Source organism: Zalophus californianus, chromosome 3, assembly GCF_009762305.2.
Source record: "Zalophus californianus isolate mZalCal1 chromosome 3, mZalCal1.pri.v2, whole genome shotgun sequence".
In the NCBI taxonomy this organism is placed as follows: domain Eukaryota; kingdom Metazoa; phylum Chordata; class Mammalia; order Carnivora; family Otariidae; genus Zalophus; species Zalophus californianus.
In genome coordinates this window covers 182,836,097-182,860,829 of record NC_045597.1, presented here as the reverse complement: position 1 = coordinate 182,860,829, position 24,733 = coordinate 182,836,097, and the positions used below count along the sequence as shown (strand labels likewise).

General features: G+C 34.4%; 1 long non-coding RNA gene and 1 pseudogene across 1 annotated transcript in view; both read right to left on the bottom strand.

Moving 5' to 3' along the window:
- The window catches only part of LOC113919384, an 83,461-nt gene extending 77,903 nt beyond the window's left edge, over positions 1–5,558 (bottom strand). Inside the window, exon 1 of the long non-coding RNA XR_003518979.2 lies at positions 5,450–5,558. This is a non-coding gene — a long non-coding RNA (uncharacterized LOC113919384). The remainder of the gene's footprint in view (positions 1–5,449) is intronic.
- Positions 5,559–24,419: 18,861 nt separating this feature from the next.
- Positions 24,420–24,503, bottom strand: LOC113921166 (annotated as a pseudogene).
- Positions 24,504–24,733: the final 230 nt, after the last annotated feature.

Here is a 24,733-nt window from a genome sequence, read left to right as displayed (position 1 = left end):
TGAGGTGATTTTTTGCATCTTGTCATTTTGTCCAGAGGAGAATAGATGAATGAGAGAACAAAACGCTAACAGGTTAACAATGTCCCCAGCAAATATACTCTATACAAATCAGAAAAGACCTGAAACCAGGGGAAAGAAAAGGAAAGAAAGAAAAAAGAAAGAGAAAAGAAAGAAAGAAAAAAAACAAAAAGAAAAAATAAAAACAAAAGCAGAACAATACAAAAAAAAAAACCGAATATGATCAAATATGATCAGGCTAGTGCATAGATCAGTGCCACACACTAGATTTTGGGCGTATTTTGGTCTGTTAGAAAAAAGTGCCTCCTAAAATTTTAAAGAAAGAAAGACTTATATATGTACAAAATAATGGTTGATACAATGAAGGGATGGAAGATGACTATAAAGATGAAAATTATAAAAGATTTTATAAAAGAAATTGATATGATAAGAAGTTGTTTGAAAAAAGAAAGAAGAAGATTTAAAAAAAAAAGGGAGAGAATGTGATCAGGCAGGAGACTAGAACAAAGCCATACACTAGTGATTTAGGGTATATTTTGATCTGTTAGAAGAAACTGTATCTCAAAATTTTAAAGAGAGAACAACTTATATATATATGCCAAAATTAAGGGTAACTACTATGAAGGGATAAAATATGACTCTAAAAATGAAAAATAAAAAATGTTTTTTTAAAAAAGGATTGGTAAGATGTTGGTTGAAAAAGGGAAAAAGAAAAATTCAAAAAAAAAAAACAGTTAAAAAATTAACTTTGAAAAACTAATGAATCATGGTGAAAAAAGCCATTAATTCTATGTGCAGTATTCCCCTAGCGCTGGAGTTCTCCCGTTCTCCTTGATGGGTAAACTTGGTCTTGGCTTGCTGGCTGTTCGTGCTGATCTTCTGGGGGAGGGGCCCTTTGCCGTGGTTCCCAAATGTCTTTGCCGGAGGCGGAATTGCCCCGCCCTTGTCGGTCCGGGCTAAGCAAGCTGCTCGGGTTTGCTCTCAGGAGCTTTTGTTCCCTGCAAGCTCTGGTACAGCTTTGGAGGACCAAGGTGAAAATGGTGGCCTCCCATTCTCCACCAGGAGGAGGTGAGAACTCGGGGCCCTGCTCCTCAGTGCGCCCCCAGAGAAAAGCTGTCACTCCCGTCTCCCCGGTCTCCGGCCGCACTCCGTGCTCACCCGGCCTGTGACCAAGCGTTTCTATCTCTGGCACCCGACCCCCTGTGCAGTCTCCAAACCCAGCAGATCCCTGCGGTGCGCTCCCACACTGCTCCTCACGGGGGAGGGAGGGGAGTCTCCCCGGATCTGCCGCTTGTTGGGTCCCTGCTGGAGGAGCAGTGGCCCGACTGGGCCGCAGATCACAGTTTATGGCCACCCCAAGCTGAGAGCCCTCGCCTCGGCTCCGTCTCTGCAGCCGGCTTCCCCGCTCCGATCCCCGGGAGCTCTGCCACCCTCAGGCACCCCCGGTCTTTCTGTGACCCCGAGCGTCCTGAGACCACACTGTCTCGCGAGGTTTGCACCCCCCGCTTAGCCACTGGAGCGACGTCCCTCAGCGGAGCCGACTTCTAAAAGGTCCGATTTTGTGCTCCGCGGCTCTAGCACTTGCCAGAAGCGGCCGGCGGAGGCCCCTCCCCCGCCGTCTATCCTCCCGAATATCGCCTCGGATTCACTTCTCCGCACGTCCTACCTTCCAGTAAGTGGTCGCTTCTCTGTCCAGAGAGTTGTTGCTACTCTCTTCTTCGGTCTCCTGTTGAGTTCGTAGGTGTTCAGAATGGTTTGATTCCTATCCAGCTGAATTCCTGAGACCAGACGAAATCCAGGTCTCCTACTCCTCCGCCATCTTGCTCCACCCTCTCCTCTCTTGTTGTTTTTTAACGTCTGTGGTTTTATCTGTTCCAGATAGCCTAACAGTACAAATTTAGTTTTCTCGTTTCTAGTATGACCCTTAAGAATTTTTTTCCTTAGATTCTTTCCATACCATACTGAATTAGGGAGGTAAGATGACTAAATAAGGATTTTTTTAAATTAACAGTACAACCCATAAAATGTAACTTTGCCAATGGAAACTTTTTTCAGACCACCATATGAATAAGATACAGGAAGAGGATTTTATGAAGATATGACCAACATGTAACTGGTGTCATCATGACTAAAAGAAAACTAATGTCATGTCTTTAAGCCAGAGGTGAAATTTATTTGGATCAGGCAATGTGGTAATAGGCAAGAAATAACCGAGGTAGATCATAGTCAATAAAAGAATTTGTAACTAGAGCATAGGATTTAATTCTACCTTAGAACCCACTTAAATACTATTGTAGGTCAAGACTCTTATTAGTTTGCAGTTTGGATAGCTGAGCCTCTTCTTGTCGTCTCTATTACTTGGACAATTAAGCAAGAATGGTGTGGCCTGATAATAGACATTCTGTTAGGTTAACCCTTATGAATTGCTGATAATTGCCCATTTTGACCTAGAAAAACAGTTAAACAGTGGTACCATCTAATATATAAATGCATGTTAGCTCTGTGAGTTTTCAAATAAATAGCTAGATAAATACATGCATTCTGGCTTTCTGAAGTTTATTAGTTTCATCAAAGTGCTTGGCTTTTTAAAAATGGTATTCATTTATTTGGTAAAATACTAGCAATTTTTGAAGGAAATATATAATACTGGTATTATAGCCAACAAATAATGCATCTGTGCCAGAATTAATCTCTTTGACATAGTACTTTCTGGAAGTAATTTGTTTATCTCTTCCATAGTACATGCTAGTACAAAATTCTTTTGCGAATATAACACATAGACTCATCTTTTTCATTAAGCTCTTTGAATGTAGCCAGATGCTGTGGTGATGGGGGAATTTCAAATCTCTCTAATATATTTTAAAAAATAGCATAGCTACTATTTCTTCTTTGACACTTTTACTATTTATAAAAATGCTCTATGGATATATTCTCTTATTCAATTTTAATGTTTTCACTTCTGTAGAATTTAACAGGATCAGAGAGTGTTAATGAGAAAATCCTTTGGCAGTATTTTTCAAAGCTTTGAATCCAAAGACTTCTATTTCTTTATTATTGGAAACAAACAATAATTTTGATGTGTTAAAGACTTAATAAGAAGCATGTATAATGTTATTTTTAATACAAACTTTCTCACATTGGAATTATATACTGTATTTTTGTACAAGGGAGATATGAAATACCATCTAGAGAGAGGTTTATATTTAGGCTTGTGACAATTTGTAAGGTAAATAATTTGCTTTTAAATTGATATTCATATGATAAAATGCAATTGAAATTTCAAAAAACCACTTTCTACTCTAATAAAATGTAGTGTTTTTTTTTAATGTTTTTGGGTCTCAAATAAATAGGAGATTGAAAGTGAATATAAAATCCTTAATTTCATAAACTATTAATTAGCACATCTCAAAATCCTATTTCACTAAAAATGAACTTCACTGTAAGAAAAATAAATAAAGAATAAAAAAAGAAAACTCAAAATCAATACAAAATAATGGCAGGAAGTATACCCCAGGGTGCTGGAGAGTTTACTGTACATGTTTCCTAAATAGGCTTCACCCTTTAGTTGAGTAGAGATGGCAGGTGACACTGACCTGGGTCATGTGTGCTGGAGGTTGATAAAAAAGCCAGGAGCAAAGCCCTCCCTCATTGCCTTGGCAGGCATTTCCCTCTACAGCACCATGGTTCCAACTTTTGTTTTCAGGGGCGAAGTTTCCATGAAAGCAAGGAATCTGAGGTTACAGCCAAACATGAAGCAGAGGGAGTTACTATAGCAATTGCCACCTCTGCTCAGGTTTAGCTTGGATGTCAGCTCGACATTTGCTCCGGGCAGGTGGTCTCAAAGATTTGGCTTACAGAGTAGTTTTTCAACCCTTGATGGAACTGGAGAAGCTGCCAAAAATAAGACAAGAGTAAGAACCAGGCTAGCTGGACAACTGATCAACCCTTCTCTATGTGTTAGTAATTAAATCATTTCATGTCTCTGAGCCTTCACATGTAAACTGGTCTCAGGGCAGTGTTACAGGCTTAGATGAGAAACTATATTCAAAAGTTCTTTAGCAGCTACCAAGTATTAAGGAGGTAGAAAGTGTAGGGTTACAATTATATTTAATAACTAATTTGAAGGCATTGATTTGGAAAACTTCTCTAAAAAAGAAACAGAAGGCATTATTTCAAAGAAAGTGAACTAAACCATTTGAACTTTTGAACAGTCTCTACTCAGAGTAGAGTATTTATCTTTGTATTTATTTCTGTTGTGAGGATTCCGTCTATTGCTGTGGGTCTTAAACATAAGAAGTATCTGATGCACTTAATAAAAATTCGATTCCCTAGTAATTCCCTTTGGTATTCAAAGTGAGTGCATTTTCTGAAGTCTGGTCTGAAGTCTGGTAACTCTGGTGAAGAGGTCAGTATGCAGTGGGACCATTCAGCTTCTGTGCTCTTATGGAATATCCTAGCATTTAAGGGTGTTAGCCTTTGGTTAACTGTGATGTTTATTACCTATATACTCTTGGGCAATGGTATGGACTGCATTTTTTGTTTCCATAAAATTCATTTGTTCACCAATGTGAAGGTATTTGGAAATAAAACCTTTGGGAAATAATTTGGTTATGAGGATGGAGCCCTCATGATACGATTAGTGTCACAATGTTTATTTTTCCATTCATTTATCATTCATTCATTCAGTATTTATTGAGCATCTACTATGCTAAATACTGGGGACAAAAACAACCAGATTGAAAACTCCTTCCTCTTGAAATTCTGATGCTAGTGGTAGAAAGGCAGATAACAAGCAAACAAAATTGAAGGACAATTTATACTAGGAGACTATCCATACATGTTTTAATAGAGAATAGTCAGAGGATTTATTTTAGTAAGGTGGGTAGAGTTAATGAAAACACAGTATTATTTGGTCACTGACCATTTTAATGATGTTCATTCTGAGATTACAAATTTTTTAAACATTCTGTTTTCTCATCTGTAAAATGAGAATAAATTTGGGAACTATTTCAAAGAGTTGTTGGGAGGATTAAATATGATCCCTGTAAAGCATTTAGCAGATTGTCACGTAGATAACAAATGTTCAATAAGGGTTAGACATTACTATTATTATTATTATTTTGGCTTTTAGTGTAGCTGAGAAACAAAAAGCACTAAATAAATAAAACCAAACTATTAGGTAAACAATGTGATCAGTTTCCTCCTTTTTGGAATTTTATTAGTGACTCAAGAGAGAAAATCGCTATATGATAACAGATTTAGACATTATGTAAATTAAAATGTATACATATATATCATATATATCTGTATATATATAATATATATCTGATATATATTATATATATGTACATACATATTTTTGATTATATATAGCCACAAGTTATAGGAAAAAAAATCTGTTTAAAGTGATCAAATAAGTAGATTTCATTACCTTGCTGAAGATAAGGCTGGGATTAGGGCTTCAGGTTGAGGACAGACCAGGAGTTTCAATCAGACTTCATTCAGATCCAGTTTCCCATTAGTCACTGGTCCTGCTTGGCTCTTCCAGTGCTGCTTCATTCAAGCAACAAAATAGTGATAATAGTGCCAGTCCTCATATCTGAACCCAACTAGATCCAGTGGAAAATAGATGAATGTTTCCAAAGGATTTTTCAGAAGTGAGAATTATTTTCTTTCTCAGAAACCTCAAGCAAACATCTCTTCATCTCCTTTGGCAATCGGGTCACTTACTTATTCTTGACCAATCTCCCTAAGGAGGAGAAATGCCATTTGCTCATTGGCATAGACCTTCCCTTCCTTCTCTAATCACTGTGGAAAGGGCAATTATCCTAATTGTTGTGGGCTAATCAGGGCCAAGCCTACAGTTTGAAAAAGATTCTTAAGTCACTTGACTATACGATGCAGAAGGAACTGTTGAGACCGCCACACACTCTATAAGTAATTCTGGAATCCTTCTTTTATTCTCACATCCTTATTCTCAATCCTATGACTATTCTCTATTAAAACATGTATGGATAGTCTCCTAGTATGAATTGTGCTTCAGTTTTGTTTGCTTGTTATCTGCCTTTCTACTACTAGCATCACATGGGGTTTTAGTGAGTTGGGTTATATGTCTAAGGGAACCAACTTGAAGCGCTCAAAAAACAAGTAAAGGTGACTTGAGGGGGCAATACTCTGACCTCAAGAGCAGAGTTGTTGCTGATGGTGTGTGTGTGTGTGTGTGGGCGTGTGTGTGTGTGGGGGGGTGTGCACGCGTGTGTGTGTGTGGTGTCAAGTTGAAGTTCAGAAATGTGTAGGGATAAAGCAGTTGTTCTTTCATTCTTACATTTATTAAGTGCGTGGACACTAAACGCCTGGAATGCAGAATCTACCTTCCGGGATGTGGAGATGAGAGTGAGAAAGGAGTGAGGAATAAAAATGGAGTATAAAACTGGGAACATAGAAAAATGTCATGTTGTTAGTTGAAATTAGAGCTACCGTTCGATCCAGCAATTGCACTACTGGGTATTTACCACAAAGATACAAATGTAGGGACCCGAAGGGGTAGGTGTACCCCAATGTTTATAGCAGCAATGTCCACCATAGCCAAACTGTGGAAAGAGCCAAGATGCCCATTGACAGATGAATGGATAAAGAAGATGTGGTATATATATACAATGGAATATTATGCAGCCATCAAAAGGAATGAGATCTTGCCATTTGCAACGACGTGGATGGAACTGGAGGGTGTTATGCTGAGTGAAATAAGTCAATCAGAGAAAGACATGTATCACATGACCTCACTGATATGAGGAATTCTTAATCTCAGGAAAGAAACTGAGGGTTGCTGGAGTGGTTGGGGGTGGGAGGGATGGGGTGGCTGGGTGATAGACATTGGGGAGGGTATGTGCTACGGTGAGCACTGTGAATTGTACAAGACTGATGAATCACAGTTCTGTACTTCTGAAACAAATAACGCAACATATTTTAAGAAAAAAGAAAAAGAAGAAGATAACAGGAGAGGAAGAAAAGGGGAGTATGTCAGAGGGGGAGACGAACCATGAGAGATGATGGACTCTGAAAAACAAACTGAGGGTTCTAGAGGGGAGGGGGGTAGGGGGATGGGTTAGCCTGGTGATGGGTATTGAGGAGGGCACGTTCTGCATGGAGCACTGGGTGTTATGAACAAACAATGAATCATGGAACACTGCACCAAAAACTAATGATGTAATATATGGTGATTAACATAACAATAAAAAAATTAAAACAGAAAAATGTCATGTTGTTGCAGCCGGTAGATTAGTTGCATCATTCTGAAAGGTAAGTTAGGCTAAAAGAGGATATCTGATACCCCCTATGTCCAGAGAAAGGAGACAAAGGGACAAAGGGAAGGAGGGTAATTGTTTTACTGAATGATGTTATGATCTGTTGCACAGTCTTAGTCCTTTGAGTACCATGTTTAGAGTATTTGTCCAAATCCACATGTCATGTAAATCATTATTTCCTTACTATTTTCCTTAAATAAATTCTTTAAAATTAATTTTATTTTTATCTTACTAATCCCCAAACTGATCAGTTTAATATGCTCACTATATTTTAATATGTATCCATTAAATGCATAATCCAATTTTTAATAGGTAAAATGAAAAAAAGTCTGCATACCACTTGAAATAATCTTCCACCAGTGGAACCTGTCTCATACTTCGGGAAGTGTGGCTTCATTCTGGTCATTCCTTTGGGAGCCCCTAGATTTTAATTATAGCATGCAACACATCCACAGGGCTCTAAGTCTCTAGGTTTGGATGTCTTTTAGTTTAACAACTCTCAGGGAAGTATTTTCTGGGAGTTTCAACTTTTGTTTTTAAATCTCCCTAAGTCATTTTCACTCACTCTTGTGAGTGAGACCTGAGAAAATTCCCTTTATTCCTTTCCCAAGATGGAGTTAGAAGTCACATGCCTTTAACCTCCATCCTCTGGTCACAGCCCTGATGCCCTGGACGCAGCATCTGGAGTGAACATTTTCTTCATTGTAGTTTGGTCAATGTATCAACTATGACATTTGCCTTTTACAGATTGAGAAAAGAAAAGATGTCCCTTCATGTGTCACTTGTGCTAAATCTCCTGACACATTTATTTTTGATTTATTGCATATTAGATTTCAGGTCTTCAATTTGTACCTTTCTGGCAAATAGATAGTGTCAGAAGGTTATGTCTTAGCATATGTCTGGAGCGGTACGTACATAAAACAAGACACATTCAAATGGCAAAGCTCAAATAGGGAAACAAAGGAAACATTGTAAGAGTTTAACCGAAATTGTTTTACCCTTTCTGTTGCAGAAGTGTCAGAATATAAAGGTTATAAATATAAATATAAATATTTATATTTTTATAAATATTTATAATATATTATATATTTATAAATAATATAAATTATATAAATATTTATATTATATTATATATTATACTTTATATATATAAAATATAATATATATAATAATATGTATATTATATATATTTATAAATAATATAAATTTTATAAATATTTATATTACATTACATTTTATATATATTTATATTATATTATATATTATATTATATATATTATTTATATATATCTTATATATATATTTTATATATATTATATATAATATTTTATATTATATATATTATATTTTATATAATATTTTAATATTTTATATATATTATATATAATATAGATTACATTATATATATTTATATTATATTATATATTATATTATATATATATTATATTATATATATTATATATTATATATTTTATATATAATATATATGTTTTATATATTTTATATATTTTATATATATTATATTATATATACTTATATAATATATTATATAAATATATTATTATATATTATTATATATTATATTATATTATAAATAATATAAATATTTTATAAATATTTATAATAATATATCTTATATATTTATAAATAAATATAAATAAATATAAATATAAAATATTTATAAATATAAAATGATGCCCATTTAAAGGTACTATAGATTATTTCTGAAGTTATTCGTTGGTAGTTGTGTTTTGTCCTGTACTTAAGTTGAAAGCAATGACTGACTTTTGGAAACATGTTTTTTTATTGCAAAATATACAACATGTACCAAAGAGAAGCTTTTAAAAAAAGTTCATGTAAATTTTCAAGTTATGTCATGATGAATAAAATCAGGAAAAACATGAACAAATTCCTTCTATCAGGAACTTCATCAGAATCATTTATAAAAGCAGGTTCTCTCTCCTCTTTCATGCAGTTAAGAATATTATTTAGACAATGATAACCATACAGGAGGATTAACTATTTAGTTTGAAATTCCTTATTTTGTTATTAATAAGCTTAGATGACTGGCTTCTGACTAACATTTATCAGTTAGGAATCCAACAATCTGAGCTGGGCACAGTCTCTCAGACTCTGTTTCCTTAAATGGAAAATGGGCATAATAATAATTGAGTTAACAACTGCCTTGTAGTCTTGTTAAGGGAATTGACTGAGGAAATTTATTTGAAATGGGTTTGTAAATATGGGACTATAAAATGTACAACAACATTGTAACACATATATAGCACACATAATTTATTTATAAATTACATAATTTATATAATATAAATTAGCATATATTACAGTTATTTAATGAAGGTCAACAATACCATGCAACTTCATACATTTAAAGTGTGGCCAGGATTCATAAACATGCTTTCTATTTCTATTTAAAAATATTATTGTCTAGCTGTGTCTGAAAGGGCACTGACGTGTAGTTGTTTTTCTGGTTCTGGATTATTTGTGATTAACATGGATTTTAATACTGAATTAATTGCTATAATTGCTTAGAGTTTTAACTTTTATTTTGTGTGTTTTAAATGTCTTCTGCCAGAGTCATCTTGTTAAATTGGGCTGCATAAACATGTAATTATTTATACCAATTCATGTTAGGGCTATGGTGTAAGGACTGCCAATTTCCCACCATTGCAATTATAGCCATAACAGGTCTTAAGTTATTTGAATTAAACAGTTCACTGTCTTGAAACCATACTTTTAAGATTTTCCCTGCAAGTCATACCTTCATTAAATTTTTAAAAGCAAAATTCCTTTATACATATATATGTTATATATACAGAAATTTAAACTGTGTGAGAGATGTATTCACAATTCTTAATAAGTTGGTAATTCTGACCTCCAATATATGTTTCAGAAACAGTAAATAAAACTTTTTCTTAAAAAGATGTTCTTCATACTTTAAAATAACTTTAATTTCCTTGGATGTGAGTACTATGTAATTAAGTAACCCCTGTTGTACAGAAAAAAAAAATGTTAGATGTAAATACATAATTCTGCCACCACAGTTAACAGAAATGTTATCATTAAGGGTTTTCTACATTCTTGAGGAAAGTAATAAATATCCCCAGGCCTGTCCTTTTTTTTTTCTTTTAAAGGAACATTAATCATATTGACTATAGAGTTCTAGCAGAGAAACAGGAAAACAAAGAAGACATAGCTAGCAAGAAATATTTTTGAGGGAAAACATTCTGTTTGTCAAACTCGGCTAACATGCATGTCATTATTAACCAAGATTTGCTTGGTATCATAAAGTATCTTTTATAGTTCTCATAATTCTTAATTCTATAAATTGAAATAGATGTTCTTTGCCATTTTACAATTACCAGATTTACCCCTGGTTTTATAGATAATTTTATTTTCTTAATGGATAATTTTTACTAATTCATTTGATTTGCCTTATGGGATATAACTAGTGTATGGTGGTTTGACTTCGTTCTAAACTTGAACTTTTACCTACTTCTGAATCATCAGCAAAATTCACATAATTGTGTCTAAGTAAACTCAACATCTACTGAATTTAGTTGTGTTTTCACCATTAATTTTGGCAAAACTTTTTTATAGCAATGTGGAATGTTGGCATAATTAAACTTTTCAGGGTAGATCAAAGAAGTTTATGTCTGAGAAAGGAAAGGTTGACATGATGTGCTATTACATTTCAGAGCCAAATATGTACATTAGACCCATTTTCAACAAGCCCAAGCCACTTTCAGATTGTGCCTGATTTGGATCAAATTGTCTTTTTTTTCCCCCCTTCAGAGCTTGGCTTCACTTATCTCTTTCATATTTTTCTTAGAACAAATGAGCTAAGAAATTCCTGAACAAAAGTTGTGAAACTCCATAATCACCACTAAACGAATTTAATTTAGCAGTTTATCTGAAAACTATTCAACAACAGGGGAAAAAATACACCAGAAAAACACTTGTGGGTCTGTGTGTTTTTCCAACGTCTCTTAAATGAATTTTCTTGTTTGTGTATGCTGAATCATTTGGAGGCACACATAAAAGAAATTTGACATACATGTAAGTGATTTGTAGGCAGAGACAATATTTGTGCTCAAATTTAAGCTAATTTTCTCTATAGTTCCTTTGCTTTGCACTCATAAAAGATTGCATTTAATTCATTCAATTCAGATGATTTCAGACTTTGTCCCTGTAAGTAATATTAATTGTATTTGAATTGCAAATGACCACATAATCTCATTTTTAATTTCAAGCCTGGGGACCAAAAGATTCTACTAAAATCCAAACAGATGTTCAACATGAAGAATGCTTACAGACTTACTGAATATAAAATGTTTTTGGTCACTAAACTTTTTTTGATATTAACAAAAGGTTTTTACAAAAAGAAACCCATTTTTCTGTGTGGCCACATTTACACAGCAGTTGTATGTGCAGTCAGTTATTAACAATTCTTAGTTTCTACATTATAGAGTTGGGAGTACATAACAATATATTTATAAAGTAAATGTCAGGACTTCTACTTTTGGCAGGATAGGATAAAAGGGACAACTTTAACCCTCCAGTGTTCAATAAAATTTTATTTATTTAGGAAAAAGTTATATGAGACAATGGTTTTTAGATACTGGACAACAAGCAATGAAGGTCAGTGATACTGGAGAAGAGGGAAATAAAGAAGCTAAGTTCTACGATTACCCCACCTTACTACTTGGAGAGTTTCCAGATCATGGTACAGGAGGAAATGGAGGCAAAACCATGTGGTTACCCTACAATAAGGAGAAGAGTTGGAAGGTTTAAGAGGACCAGTAGTGGGGGTTCCTCGGACAGGCAAATGGTGAGGAGAAATTTGCACAGAAAGAAAATGAGCTTCAGAAATATGCCAAGGGTTCCCTCTTCCCCATCCTTAGCTGAATGTCGATCAGTGCATAAGCAAAACTGCCAGCCCAGGAAAAGAGAAGACAGAAAAATCCTGGAGTTATACTGAATCTTTAAGAGTTGATGTTCTCAGAAGTCAGGATGTAAAAACTTCATAAAACATGGGTCATGAGTAGAGTATTATAAAATAGTATAGCCTCAGTAGTAGAGAAAAATCAACGCTGAACTAAAAGCTTTTCTGGTCCCACCTAGCAAAGCTCACAAATAAGCTTTTAAAAAGGTCAAATTTTCCACATGACCTGAGAGTCCCAGAAAAGAATGAAAAGAAGAAGAAGAAGAAGAAGAAGAAGAAGGAGAAGAAGAAGAAGAAAAGAAGAAAGGCTCGAGTATTTTTTATTTTTTTGAGTATTAAAGAAAAACACAATATTTGAAGAAATAATCAGAAAAATTTCTAGAAAGAAAAAAGGAAGATCAGAAAAAATAAAACACAGAAAAATTACTGCAACAAGACACATCACAATCAAACTGATTAATACCAGTGATAGAGAAGAAAATCTTAAAAGCGGCTAGAGAAAAAACACATAGTATATATAGAGAAATGAGAATTAGGAATACAAATGATTTCTTTCTGGAAACAATGCAAACCAGAAGACAGGGGAGCAATATTTTTAAAGTACTAAAAGAAAAGAAAATTGTCAACCTGAAAGTTTATGCCCAGTATAAAACCTTTCTAGAACTAAGGTAAAATAATATATTTTTCTAGAATACAAAAGATGTAAAAATAATTACTATTAGACTTTCAATATAAGAATGTCAAAAGAAGTTCTTCAAACAGAAGGAAAATTATACCAGATAGATACATGGATCTACACAGAAGAATGAAGAACATCAGAATTAGTTGCATGTTAGATAATTACAAATTAATTCTTTTATTTTAATAATCATTTTAAAAGATAATCATTTAACCAAAAATAATAACAGTGCATTGTGGGGTTATAACAGATGCAGAAGTAAAATTTATGACAATAATATTAAAAATGCTGGGATAGATGAAACGTGAATATTCAGTTATATTTATAGTAGTATAATACTTTTTGAAGGTAGACCATAATGAGTTAAAGATAAATGTCCGAAAACCTGAAAGCAAGTACCAAAGAAATACATATAGGTAGTTAAAACTATTAAACCAACATGGAGATAAGGTGAAACGGTAAAAGATAATTAATTCTAAATAAGGCAGAAAAAGAGAGAAAAGAAGAACAAAGAAGAGACTGCATAAAGCAAAAAATAAAAAATAAAGAATAAAGAATAGTGTGGTAGATCTAAACCCAACTATGTCAGTAATCACATTATATATAAACAGTCTAAACACCTCAATTAAAAGGCAAAGATTTGTCACTTTGTCAGACCGTAAAAAAAAGCAAGGTTCTCCTATTTGCTGCCCAAAAGAAACTTACCATAATGCCACAAAAAAGTTGAAAGTTAAAGGATAGAAAAGGATACAAGGGATGGAAAAGGATATATCATTCTAATACTAATGAAAGTAGTAGTGTCTATATAATATTAGAAGATGGGATTACAGAGGAGAGTTTAATTAGTGATAAAGAAGGTCATTTGGTAAGGATAAAGTGGCCAATTATTCATGAGGACATTAACAATTATGAATATTTATCTAATAACAAACTTTCAAATACATGAAGCAAAAGCTGTCATAACTAAAAGGATAAATACACCAATTCACAGTTATATCCAAATATATCAATACCACTCTCTCTACAATCAATAGGAAATTTACAGTGAAAATTAGATCCGTAATGATTTGATGCAAAAGACTTGAACAATGCTTCACCTAGTTGATTATCACTTCACTTGCTATATCAGGATATGTGTCTTTTCTAGCACATACAAACATTTTCAAAGTGGACTATATTCAAAGCCATAAAACAAGTCTCAGCAAATTGAAAAGTATTCAAATAACACAAAATATGACCATAATGGAATTAAATTAACAATATATAATAGAAAGATATCATTAAAAGTCTCTGCAGTTTGGGAACTAATAACCTACAGCAAAGCTGAAGAGTAAATAAAACAGAAAATTAGGAACTATTGTGAACTGAATGAAAATGAAAATAACATATCAAAAATTGTGCCGTGCAGCAACAGCATTTTTGAGAGGAATTTATAGCAATAAAAAAGTCCAGAAAATTTATAACATCATTAAAAGCTAAAACATTAAGAGTAAATTAAACCCAAAGTAAGGAGAAAAAAGGAATTAATAAATATAGCAAAAGAAACCAAGGAAATATATAACAATAGCAATAAAGAAAACCAAGGAAGGCTGCCTGGGCAGCTCAGTTGGTTAGGTGTTTGACTCTTGGTTGCAGCTCAGGTCATGATCTCAGGTGGTGAGCTGGAGCCCCGCATAGGGCTCTGCGTTCAGCAGAGAGTCTGCTTGGTACTCTCTCTCTTCCCCTTCCTCCGCCCCTACCCCCACTCCCACTCAATAAATAAATAAATACAATCTTTTAAATAAATAAATAGAAAAGCAATGACATCAAACTGATTTTCTAAGAGAATCAATACAATTTAAAAATCTGTAGTCAGACTGATCAGGAAAAAGTGATATGACACAAATTGCCAATATCAGAGATGACAGAGGGAAGATCACTGCAGAACTTAGGGGAAATGGGTAAGGATTATAAGGAAATAGTGTAAACAAATTTGTGTCAATTTATTTTATAATTTAGGTGAAATGAAAAATCCTTTGAAAGACACAAACTACTAGAGCTCCTCAAAAACACAGACATACAGATAGAAAGGATAGATAAATATAGATAACATGAATAACCTACATCCATGAAATAAATTGAATTTGTAGTTGCAAACTCTCCCCCAGAGGAAACATTGGAGCCTGATGACATTACTGGTGAATTCTCCTTAATATTTAAGTATAAATGATGCCAATTCGCCACAAATTTTTCCCAAAAGTTAAAGAGGAGGAGATACTTCTCAACTTATTTTATGAGGCTAGCATTGACCTGACTTCACAACAAAATAAAGACATTAAAAGAAAACTGCAGAACAATATTCACCATGAACATAGATGTTAACATTTTAAAAATTTAACAAATCAAGAAATGGTGCTAACACTGTTGGATACATATATGTAAGACAACAAAACCCCAAACCAAAGAACCAAAAAAGACTGATCTATACCTCCAACCATATACAAAAGTAACTCCCAATAGATTATAAATCTAAATATAGAGCTAAAAATTATAAAACTCCTGTAAGAAAGTATGTGAGAAAATATTTGTGACCCTAAATTAGGCAAAGATTTCTTAGATTCAAGACCAACAGCACAATCCATAAAAGAAAATTTGATAAATTGAAATTTATCAAATTAATAACTTCTGTTCTTTGAGAGATATTGTTAAGAAAATGAAAATGCACACAGACTGGGAGACAATATTTGCAAGTCAAATATCGTAAAAATGACTTATATTCAGAATACATAAATTTCAAAAGTCAACAAGAAAGCAACCAGTCAAATAAAGAAATGAACATGAGGTTTAAACAAACTTTTCACCAAAGGAAGTACAGGAATGGCAAATAAGCACATGGAAGGTGTGCCACTTTGTTAATACTTACAGGAAAGCAAATTTAAACCACAGTGATTTTAAAACCATACCTATAATAATAATAATAAAAATAGAACAAGAATGCCAAATTCTGGTGAAGATGCAGAGCAAGTAAAATGTTCATACACTGCTGGGAGGAATGTAAAAGGGGGAAGCTTCTTTAATCAACAGTTTGTCAATTTCTTCTATTCTTAAACATACAATTATCATATGGTTCAACAATCCTACTCTTTATTGTTCAAGTGAAATGAAAAATTATGTTCACCTACAAATCTGTACTCAAATGCTTATAGCAGTTCCATTTGTAATCATTGAAAATGAGAAGCAATCCAAATACCCTTCAATTGGTGAATGGGTGAACAATGTGTGATACATCCATACAATGGAATAAAACTCAGCAACAAAAAGAAATGAACTATGGATATATACAGTAACATGGAAGAATCTTGTATTTGTTTGCTAGGACTGTTGTAATAAAGTGCCACAAACTGGATGGCTTGAACAACAAAAAGGCATTTTCTCACAGTTCTGGAGACTAGAAATCCTGAAATCAAGAGGTCAGTAGAGTTGGTTCCTTGTGAGGGCAAATCTGTTTCATGCCTCTCTCCTAGCTTCTGCCAGTTTGCAGGCAATCTTTAGTGTTCCTTGGCTTGTAGAAGCATCACCCTGATCTGTCTTCATCTTCACATGGCATTCTCCATATAAGCCCTTCTGTATCCAAATTTCCTCTATGACACCAGTCGTATTAGATTAGGAGCCCATTATATGCCAGTATGACCTTATCTTGACTTAACTAATTATATCTACAGGACCCTATTTTCAAAATCACATTCCGGGACATGGGGGATTAGGAATTCAACATATGAACTTGTAGGGATGCCCTTCAACTCATAACAAACCTCACATGTGTCATGCTAAGAGAAATAATCTAGACTCGAAAAGCTACATACTATGTTATTCCATTTATATGACTTTCTGAAAAAATAAAAACCATAGGGACAGAAAACAGAGCAGTGGTTTCCAGGTTGCTAGAGAGGGGAAGGGACAGACTGCAAGCAGAGCTGGGGGCATTTTTTAGAGTGACAAAACTGTTGTATATCTTGATTGTGGTGGTGCTTATATGACCACATTTGCTTGTTAAAACTTGTTAAACTGTACCGGAAAAGGGTGACTTTTAATCTATATTAATTGTATTTTAATAAAAGAATGTGGAAAAAAGAAATGGTTGCCAGTTATATTTTTCATGTAAAGCTTTGAATTTCCATGAGCAGGAATTATCTTTATTGTATAATGAGACTGGAAAAATAAGTACTTTCATTCATCCTTGGCCATCAACTAAGTACAAAATTGACACAAAGGAAAGTATTTGGGCAAACTAAAAATCTCTATATATGCACAGATTTGAACAATTTGTGGAAATTATTCCTAAGGAAATAGCGTTTTGTGTTATGAAAGAAACACAATTTAGTCATCTCGGATGAAAGACAAATATCAAAGACACCTCACTGAAAATGTTTTCTAAAGATTTTATTTATGCAAATGTTAGGGACCATATGCTGAACCTTGCAGTGTAGCATGCAGAGAGCTCATCTTCCAATGGCCCAGGGGATCTTGCCCAGATTTATGAAATTATTTAAAGTTATTTCAAATAACCAAATCTATTTAGTCTATAGAACCAAGTACAGTGTTAAAAAAAATCTATCCCAAGTAGGAAGAGGTCAGCTACATTATAAAAAACCAATGTGTTTGTTACATTTTTAATTCTCCTTTGGGTCAATTATGTCTGTATGCATTAATATTACTTCAAGAATGAAATCTATATTGGCCTGGAGCAGAAATATTATTCCCTCTAAGATCCATCTGGCCATTTGCAGTTTTGCCTATTGGCAGGTTTCCAAAGAAGATCCAACATGCTCCAAAAATAGATTCCCTCTTATATTTAGGATTGCATATAAACTTTCAAATGTGTTGTCAATGCACACAAAATGCTTAAACTTCTTAAAAGGCTCTCCATTGGTCAAGCAAAATCATACCTTAAAAAAATGATTTATAAGGTCCTCTGTGATCTGGGCCATTGCTTGCCCAACTTTTTCGAACTGTCATGATTGTCTCTCCCTCAGTATGCTCGAATTAAACTGGATTTATTTCAGTTCCTAGATTGTGTCACACTTTCTTGTTTCTTGTGCCTTTGTACATGCTGTTCCTTATGCTTAGAACATACTGCCCCTTCTTCTAGGCAACTTCTACTCAACTTTGAAGGCTTGGGTGAGATGTTCCATTCCATCTGGGAACTAACAACATCATAGCAGTTTTCACAGTGACGATGGTACAATCACCTGTTCACCTTGGTAGGGGATAGGAGTTGAGTCTCTCATTCCCCATTGCATCTCCAGGTCCTCACATACAAAAGGTATACATTGAATACGTAATGATGAAGATCACACAGTTTGTTTTTGAACATTATTATATTTTCACAGGATGAATTTGATTCTTCCTTTAAAATGGTAGCTAGAAAACACCAAGAGATGTGGAGCCAAAAGGTTCTGGTGCTTGGGTCCTGCATTTGCTGTGAATGTGATCTGTAATGAGTTACTCAATCTCCCTGACCCTTAGTTTCTTCAGTTGTAAATGGGGCCAATAAAAAATATCCTTGTCACTAGTTTAACTTCAGGAACCAATTAAGTCATGCCTATGAAAGCATTTTTTGAAACGATGAAGTGCCATATATACATCAATTATTTTATTGTCCACGTTTCAGCAGAAGTCACATGATTAACATTTGGTGGTAGTTGACTTGTCACTTCTAAAGCTCTATCAGTATCTATCAACAGTAATAAATGGATGTACAAACTAAATAAAAGCAGTATGTTTGGTTATGCAAATACATTGTCATACACCCTGAGTTGCTAATTTCAAATGTATTTTTGCTCCACCTATAAAAAAATTCCAGAGGCATCACCATCATAACCTGCAAGTTTCTTATAGCTGCAAGCATATATCAATCAAAACCCATCCCACATGGGTTTGCTTAAAATTAAGTTGGCCAGTTCTATTATGGAAATTTTTTTTAGTCTCCTTGTTCTATCATTGAATATCATTGAAGTGAAGTTTTGAGTAATGAAAAAAGTATAATTGGGCATAGAATTAGCACCAAGATCAATAGAGGAAAAACTATTTTTTAAGGGATTTTCAAAGGGTTATCTATAAAAGAGCCTCCATTTAGGAAACAGTGACATTTGACTAATTAAAACCTGAGATCTCCAATGGCTCAGCTTCAACACTGTCTCCTCTTTTGACTGTCAAGGACTGTCTTTAAATAAGGTGTGTTGGGCTCATTGATTTGCATGAATTCTTCTGGCTTCTGTCATCTAAAAGTCTAAAAGTCATGTCTTACAATTTGGAATGTTTATGAGTTTTGACAGTTCCCATCTGCTGCAGGGATGTCTAAGTGCCCCAAGCCTAGTTGGCAAAACTCAGTTAAATCTTTGTTTTTACTTGATATAATTTAAATTATTTATAGTGGTTATGTCTCACTGATTATTAGAGAGATTTTTTTTTTTTTGATGACACAAGGATTTCCTGTCACCATTTTCCAGATGATGAATAAATGCAAGGTAAAATGACACACACTTCTTATTAACATGAAATTTCTGATATTGTGATTATAATTAGTTGGACTGTAGTCCCTTCATTAGTTATTTATTTATTCACCTTCATTTTCCACGTCATTTTGGAAAGGATTTGTGGTGTTGTCATTTCATTAACCAAAGTGCAAGGGCAATTGGATCAGAAATGTCAAGTATTCAGAAATTGACGACCTTGAAATAATCTCCCTTACAACTCCGCAGAGCAAAAACTTTAACTATGGCAGAATGCCTTTCTACAAGAAAGGAACTAGGGTAGAGGCCAGCCATTAATGTCACATGTGCCGAGATGGCTGACTCACATGCCGTAGTTGTTGGTTATTTATGCCCAACTCATGGACTTTCATGCTCTCTGTACTGTTTTACTTAATAAATATTTATTAAGAAACTACTGTGTGCCAGTCATTGTCCTTAGTATTGAGTAAAGATAAACAAAACAGAGAAGATAACTATTCTCATGGAGCATACGTACTAATAAAACAAGTCAAACAATAAATTATAAGCAAAAAAAATTTTTGAGGAGTTCTGTGAAGGAAATAGAGAGAACTATGTCTGAGAACAATGGAAATGGGAGGTCAGGCAGAGAGACACTCTCCTGAATAAATTTCCAATCGCTCTGTCCCTATGTTTGTTGTAAAATACCCTTTCAAATTAAAATGTGAGGTTGTGATATTATATAAACAATGGACCTTGTGCTCTAATGTTATGGATTTAGGTCCAACTTTTCACTTGTTGCAAAATGATCTTTCTTCCCAAAGATAATATTGGCTACCTGGATGTAAGCAATATTTCAATTCCAATTACTGGCTTTGTAATAATAAAATTATGCTTCATAATATTTACTAAGCTCTTATGCTAAATCCATTCAATCTTCACAGACCATTAGATAGGTTATTTTTTTTAATATTTAAGTCCTCCTTTTTTAGCAAATTTCAATTACACAATAGTGTTATCACTGTTACAGTCACCACATGGGGCTCCTGGGTGGCTCAGTCCGTTAAGCATCTGCCTTAGGCTCAGATCATGATCCCAGGATCCTGGGATGGAGCATCTCACTGGGCTCCCTGCTCAGTGGGGAGTCTGCTTCTCCCTCTCCCTCTGCCCCGCTTCCCTACTTTGTGCTCTCTCTTGCTATCTCTGTCACTAGCTTTGTCTCTCTCTCTCAAATAAATAAATAAAATCTTTAAAACAAAAACAAAACTAAAAAAATAAAAACAAACAAACAACAAAAAAACCAAAACTAGGGTTATTGTTTTTACATTGGATTCTCAGACCTTATTCTTCTTACACCTGAAAGTTTGTAACTTTTTATCAAATTCTCCTTATTTCCCTTACCTTTTCCCCAGTCCCTGGCAACCACTTTTATACTCTCTGTTTCTATAAGATTGACACTTTTTTAAGATACCAATTATGTTATACTGTATTTTGTCTTTTTCTGTCTGGCTTATTTCACTTAGTGTAATGCCCTCAATATCCATCCACATTGTTACAAATGGCAGGATTTCCTTCTTTCTTATGGCTGAATAATACTCCATTGTGTGTGTGTGTGTGTGTGTGTGTGTGTGTGTGTGTATATCTAACTATATCTTGATATATATATTATATATACTAACAGGATATTATATATATCAATATATATATGTATATCTATATCTATATACTCATATCTACATATATGTACACATATACATATATTTATATCACATCTTTATCCATTCATCCATTGATGGGCACTTAAATGCTTCCATGCATTGGCTATAGCACATAATGCTACAATGAACATGGGAGTGTGGATATCCCCTCAACATCTTTTCATTTCCTTTGGATATATATCCAGAAGTGGGATTGTGTGGTCATATGGTAGTTATATTTTTTAATTTTTAAGGACCCTCCATACTATTTTCCACAGGGGCTGCAACAATTTACATTTCCACTAACTGGGCACAATGGTTCCCTTTTCTCTACATCCTTACCAACACTTGTAATCTCTTGCCTTTTTGATAATAGCCATTCTAACAAGTGTGAGGTGCTTTCTCATTGTGGTTTTGATTTGCATGTCCCTAATGATTAGTAATGTTGAGCAACTTTTCAGTGCCTGTTGAGCATTTGTATGTCTTTGGCAAAATGTCTGTTCAGTTCCTCTGCCCATATTTTAACTGGGTCATTTGGTTTTGGTTTTGGTTGTGCTTGTTATTGAGTTGTGTAAGTTCTTTATATTTTTTTATATTAACCCTTTATCAGATATATGATTTGCAAATATTTTCTCCCATCCCATAGGATGCCTTTTCATTTTATTGATGGCTTCCATTGTTTTGCAGAAGCTTTTTAAATTGACATAGTCCCACTTGTTGATTTTAGCTTTTGTTGCCTCTGCTTTTGATGTTAAATCCAAAACATCATTGCAAAGATTGAGGTCAAGGAGCTTATCCTTTATCTTTTCTTTTAGAAATATATGGTTTCAGTCTTTTAATTTAAGTCTAATACATTTTGAGTTGATTTTTGTTCATGGTGTAAGATAGGGGTACAGTTTAATTTTTTTTTACGTGTGCTATCCAGGTTTCCCAACACCATTTATGAAGAGATTATCCCTCCCCCATTGCATATTCTTGGTTCCTTTGTTATAGATTAATAGACCATGTATGCCTGTGTTTATTACTGGGTTCCCTATTCTGTTTGATTGATCTGTATGTCTGTTTTTATGCCAATAGCACAGTGCTTTGGTTACTATAGCTTTGTTATATAGTTTGAGATCAGGAAGTGCAATACCTCTAACTTTCTTTTTTCTCAATATTGCTTTGGAAGTTTGGGATCATTCATGTTTTCCTTTTGGGTTGTTTTAGTATCATTTGTTACATTTTTTAATCATTTTGTTCAAGTATAACATGGAAGTAATAGAGTGCACAAATCTTAAGATTTACAATTAAATAAATTTTTATGATGTGAATACACCAGAGATAACATTACCAGTGACCAGAAAATGCCCTTGTACCAGCTCCAGTTAATACCTCCTCCTAACAGCAGCTACTTTCTTGAGTTCTATCACATTTGATTAGGGAATTTCTTGTGACTATGCATTCTTTTATGTTGGGCTTACTTTTTTCTCAATGATATATCTTGAGATTCATCCATGTTGTTGTATGAAGCAGAAGTGTTTTTCCTTTTCATTGATGTATGTTATTCTAATGTGTGACTGTACCATGATGGGTTTATCCCTTCTACTGTTGATAAACATTTGATTATTTCCAGCTTTTGACTCTGATGAATAAGAACTACGGGCACTTTACTTCATGTATATTTGTGTACATATGTACTTGTTTCTGTGAGTGGACAGTTAGGACTGGAATTCCTGATTCACAAGGCATGCATACGTTCAGCTTTAGTAGATACTGATAAATAATTTTCTATCGGTTGATGTTTTGTCAGAGAAACCAAACCATAATGAGTGCTATAGAATAAGAAATTTATTATAGTAGTTAGACTTTACTCATTAGTGGAAGCTGGAGAAGCAGTCTATTGAAGATGCTGTCATGTATAGTGTTGAGCTCCCAATCACTCAAAGTCAGCCAGATCAATAGCTGGAAAAAAAGTTGAATTCAGAAGTGAATAATAACAAACTGGAACTCACAAGGAAGAACTAGAACCCTTGAGGAAATGTTGGAACCCTTGAGAAGATCTCTAACGTGTTAGGAAAAGGCAAAACCTGTTTTTTGTCACTTACCATCTCCAATCTTGATGATGTGGATCATCTATAGGAATAGCTAGCATTGTTTGCCATGGAGGTGCACACATATTTGGCCCAGACCTTGGAGAGGCTGAAGGAAGAGATCATCCAGAGCTGACAAACTGTGAGTGAGCTGGAGATCAGTGACAACGCATAATAACTGCCACCATGCCTGACTTCCTACAGTGACCCTCAGAACAAAGGGGCTATGACTGCTGATTTACTCCTGTCTTCTAATAGCACTTGTAATGTCTTTTCTGGCAATGTTAACCAAGAATCCTATGAGAAAAGGACTTCTATAAAACCTAGTTTCAGCTTAGTTGAGTCAACAAAGGACAAAGCCACCCATGTCATCTTGACATCCATACATACCTTTTCTAACTATACTTAACTTCTTTTTTTTAACTATCCTTAACTTCTTTTAAAAAAAGAAAGGAACATAATCTTTCTACCTAACATAATTCAACTATCTTTATGCAACTCAAAATGTGCTATCCATCTCCTCATAACCGCATAAAACCCTTTAATTTATTTTTTTAGGTTGTGTTATTTACTCTTCTAGTTGAATTACGTGCTTATCTTGAAATTCTGAGTTTAAATCCTCAGATATAAGTTCAATGTCTATGGATATATCTTATGGGAGGTGGTTGAGAAATGAGAGAGAAAAAAAGTTGATTAATATTTATACAAATAGAGTCACATAAAAATAAAGAAGGGATATTCGTAACTTTCATAGACTTCATTTCCCCAACTAGCCACATCATTGCAGCTCATATCTTTCAGCCTCTTACTTAATTTTACCCTTAGCAAGCACTCAGCTGGTCCCAGTTCCCTACTTGCTGTGGTGACTTAAACTTTTACTCCTAAAGGATCTGGGCTATTTATAGTCTTGCCTCCAGTGCTCATCATATCATGTGCCCTCTTCAATTCCCATCACCCAGTTACCCCATCCTCTCACCTACCTCCCTTTCTGCAACCCTCAGTTTGTTTCCTGGAGTCAAGAGCCTCATATGGTTTGTCTCATTCTCTGATTTCTTCCCATTCAGTTTTCCCCTCCCTTCCCCTATTGTCTGCTGCACTCTTCCTTATGTTCCACATATGAGTGAAACCGTAGGATAATTGTGTTTCTCTGATTGATCTATTTCACTTAGCATCATACCCTCCAGTTCCATCCATGTCAATATAAATGGTAGATATTAAAAATATGGAATGCTTCATGAATTTGTGTGTCATCTTCTCTGTATCGTTCCAATTTTAGTATACGTGCTGCCAAAGCAAGCACAAATAGGAAGATTTTAACGATCATCTAGACAATATGACCCATTCTATGGAGGGCAGTCAGATTTCTGCAGATGCTGCTGTCCTTGTCCAGTAGATCCATGAACAAAGTAGCTCTGATTTCAGGGATGAGCTTTACACATGGGCTCAAACACATAAATTACCACCACTAATGCAATTTTGGCTAAAACACTGCTGAATGCCCAAACTGCCACCAGCAGAACAAATGCTGAA